Source organism: Micropterus dolomieu, linkage group LG22 (assembly GCF_021292245.1).
Source record: "Micropterus dolomieu isolate WLL.071019.BEF.003 ecotype Adirondacks linkage group LG22, ASM2129224v1, whole genome shotgun sequence".
NCBI classification, from domain to species: Eukaryota; Metazoa; Chordata; class Actinopteri; order Centrarchiformes; family Centrarchidae; genus Micropterus; species Micropterus dolomieu.
In genome coordinates this window covers 31,066,645-31,070,904 of record NC_060171.1, presented here as the reverse complement: position 1 = coordinate 31,070,904, position 4,260 = coordinate 31,066,645, and the positions used below count along the sequence as shown (strand labels likewise).

General features: G+C 38.7%; 1 long non-coding RNA gene across 1 annotated transcript; it reads left to right on the top strand.

Moving 5' to 3' along the window:
- Positions 1-3,084: 3,084 nt before the first annotated feature.
- Positions 3,085-3,766, top strand: LOC123961225. The gene is made up of 2 exons (XR_006822687.1): positions 3,085-3,141; positions 3,327-3,766. It is a non-coding gene; the product is annotated as an uncharacterized LOC123961225 (long non-coding RNA).
- Positions 3,767-4,260: the final 494 nt, after the last annotated feature.

Below are 4,260 nucleotides of genomic sequence, written 5' to 3'. Positions count from 1 at the left end.
CAGCACGTCAAAACAGATGACTCAACAGGATAAAAAGAAGAATTTAAGACAGCCAACCTTAATGTTGTGAAAGATGTATAGGGGAAGAGAGGTTGGGAGCAGATTTCATTCTGAGCCTGTTTGGTGATGTATAAGCATTTTCAAACAGAACAAGAGAAAGAGAAAGGGGATAGGGCTGATGAACAAGACAGGCATTAAAAATACAGCAAAGACACAAACACAGGACAGATGAGCAGAGGTAGGCATCTCCTCATATCTCTATCCACCCATTTCACTTTGAACCTGTGTCATATTTCTCCTTTCCTGTCATTGTCTTTCATCTCCTTTCTCTCCTCTTCCCTGCTCTTCTGCTCTGTCTATTTTTTCAAAGGAATATGTTCCCAACTCATAAAAAAGCACATCACCAAGGAGATTACCAGCATGTTCACTTTGTGCTTTGAATTCACCACCACTTTTCACTCCACTTCACTTGCTCTCATTCATTCTTTGTCTCATCTTTATATTCCCTCTACAGCTTTTCTCTTCTTTCCCCTTTCTTTCTTTTTTCTCCTTCATTATATATACTGTACATTCTCACTCAATATGGCAATTGTTAACATGTTGCTGCATACAAATGATGTAGTCTCATCACTGGTCCAATCAAGAAACGCAGTTTTAACCTGTAATTGTTGCATGTTGAGTGTTAAAAATCAAAAAATGTTGAAACACTGAGGTGACATGCATCATTCTCTAAAAGTGAATCAATGTAGTCTCTCAGATGTCATGTTGAGTAGAAAGGGAATGATCATATAATACAAAAACTCCAATCAATCAAAACTGCTGTCTTTCACTTTGGTAAACCTCTTAGTTTTCATCTTTCTCCCCACTTTCTTCCTCATTTCCTTTATTTTCCCTCTCTCCAATGTCTTTTCTCACCCTAGACCATCCTTCTATTACTTCCGCACCATGTTTTTCTCCTTTCATGTGTTTTCCCTTTTCTCTTTTAATAATGTCAGCCTCTTTATCTGGCTCTTTTTTCATTGTCTCTATCATCTACATCCTTTCTGTTCTTTAATGCGTGCCTTTTTAATTTCTCCTGAACCTGAAAAAGACCCTGCCAGAGTCGTGTGATTCACTGAGGTTTGTCAGTGTTTTCGCTCATTGATCCCAACTAACTCACCATCAGGAAGTTTCTGTGATCCTTCCTTAATTGGTCCCAACAATGCACTATGGCTAATCCATGGCTGAGATCAATCTGACAGTGACAAACAGCGTACATAATTGTGATTAATTCATCTACAGTGGACAGCTTTATAATGAGGACAATGTATGTCCTGGTATTAGATTTGCATTTTAAATTTCATGCTAGTGTTAACATGCTACTAGTTATTTTACACTGGATTTTACCCCGTGTCTGCGTGGGTTCTCTTCGGGTGCTCTGGCTTCCTCCCACCGTCCAAAAACATGCAGGCTAGGTTGATTGATTACCCTAAATTGTCCTTAGGTGTGAGTGTGAGCGTGAGTGGTTGTTCATCTATGTGTGGCCCTGCGATGGACTGGCGACCTGTCCAGGGTGTGCGCCTTGCGCCTGATGTCAGCTGGGATTGGCTCCAGCCCCCCCGCGACCCTGTACGCAGGATAAGCGGTTGACGATGGATGGATGGATAAACATAAAACTACTGGTTTTAACTTAAATTAATGGCAGTTCCCGCTTTAATACTCTCCGAGTGAAATTTTGCTAATAAATAGATTTTTGCACAGCTTTTGCTTGTTTTCACTTTGTCCACTTTAAATAATATATTCAAAAACACAACTGAAATTGTGATCAACAACACTAACATTTTCAATTTGTTTTCTTTGAAAAATGTCAATATACATACACTGTATCTTATTTTAGCAGTCACAGTGTTTGGCGTCTCTCTCATAGGAGTAAAAAAGAGTAAAAGCTATCTATCTAGCAATACCATGCTAATGTATAATGTTTTATTATTGTTTCAATGTCAATAAATTAAATTACTAAAGACTATCAAGTGTTTAGTTTTATAACTGAACATGTGTGGCTACTAGCCAGCATTATTTCATCATTTTGTTTAACGAGTTTCAAATTAAATTATAGTATACTGCTGCAGCTGCAGGATCTCTGGGCCAGTCAGAGCTCACTCTCCCAGTCAACATTAAAGGAATGTGAAGAAATTTGCTTCTTAGATTCAATATGCAACTTCTAAAACTACACATTCTCATTTTAAAATTTTTATTAATTAAATTTGCCTGATAAATGTCTAGTACCAAATACGCTGTTAATATATACAGTCCCCTCCAAAAGTATAGTAACGGTAAGGCAAGTTCATTTGTTTTTGTTGTTCACTGAAGACATTTGGGTTTAAGATCAAAAGATGAGTATGAGACAATCTCTCATTTCCTGGTATTCACATCTAGATGCGTTAAACAACTCAGGACATATCACCCTTTGTTTGAACCCACCCATTTTTCAAGTGAGCAAAACTATTGGAGCATGTGACTGACAGATGTTTCTTGTTGCCCAGGTGTTGCCTTTTAGGTTGATTGTCCAAACATTAAATAGCTCTGCTTGACTAGTATAAGTTTTCATCCTTGGTTCAAACCTGTAAATACTGCATTTCTTGGTAAAGAGGATAAACCAACATGAAGACCAGAGAGCTGTCTATGGGAGAGATGACAAGCCATTGTCAAGCTGAGAAAAGAAGGAAAACTGACCAGAGCCATTGGACAAACATTGGGCATAGCAAGCACAACAATCTGGAATGTCCTGAAAAAGAAAGAAACTACTGGTGTACTGAGCAAACGATGTTCAACAGGTCGGCCAAGGAAAACAACAGTAGTTGATGACAGAAGTATCATGAGAGCTGTGAAGAAAACCCCCAAGAAACATTAATCTCAATCAAAGCAATGGAAAGGCCAAAGTGTGGAGAAAGAAAGTAATGACCTTCTTGCTGTGAGGCGACAGTGCTAGCCACTTGCACCACCGCATTGCCCATAACAACACCAATTCCACCAAATAGAGAAAAGATAAGAGTTAGGTGATCATTTCAGTATTTACTTATTTCCTCCCCAATCAGGCATGGTGGTTATCAAGTCTGGAAAGAGGTGCATTCAGAATATATAGAGAAAAAACTCACTTTTGAGGTAAGAAAGTAAAGTTTTTGACCAAGACTATTTTTTGTTTAGTATCTATGCTATTGCAGATAGAATTGTTTGACTTATATTAGATTGAAATATAGTTTCTCAGGTAACATGTGATGCATTTTTTTTCTTTCTAATTTCAAACCGCTATGGTAATACAGCTAGCTAAACATTTTAATATTTTACAGAGTGCCCTTTGCAGTCTGGACCCACCAAACCCGCACTCCCGGGTTACCATCATTAATTTGTCAGCACTGTGACCAGTACTCCCCAATACACATGTTGCCGTGTGTATTTTCACTGGACCTTTTCCATACTCTGTCTCCGCCGGTGGAGAGGGTAGAAAAGTGAATGGGCAGCTTGTGAGAAGTGCCTGTGTGCAAAAAGTGTTACAACCATACCCGGTCTCCCCTACCTGTCCCACTCCTACGCACCTGTCACTCGTTATAGAGGTGTTAAGTAATTAACTGTTTCAAATGTACGTGTTAAACAAATGACATGCACTGCATTAATAGAACAACTGTCGCTTTCTTGGAAGCTAGGTTTATTTATTCACTTTGGACAAAGCCAAGTTAGATGTTTTGCTCTCCTTCCAGTCTCAATGCTAAATAAACTAGACTAAAAATGACCTGACCAGTTTTGTACTTGACTGATACATCTCAAATAAGAAAGAAAATGAGTGTCTTGGTGAACTACTTCTTTCAATAACTGCTGGGTAGCAGGACAACAAAAGTAAAAAAGTAAACAGGACTCTTTCTCTGTGATGGGTTAATAGAGGTAAGAAAGTATGACAATAACCTTCAAAGTCTTCAAGGAAACTCTGCATACGCAGGCAATGCATACACGCACACACAACCACACAAATTCACACCTTGGAGGTGTGCCAAGCAGGAATAATGAGTATGTACCCTGTATTTCGCTGCTGGGGAATGATCAAACATGGAGGAGAGCAGACTCTAAAATTCTCCCCAAAATTTACTTAGTTTTAATAACTTCCATAAATGCAATTAATGAGTTAGAGACTGGATGCTGGATCTGATTTTGCTTAGAGTTGATGGCATCAAGGTTACTTCTGCGTATGTTCACTGTAAAGTATTTTGGATAGCAGCGTCCATCAAAGGG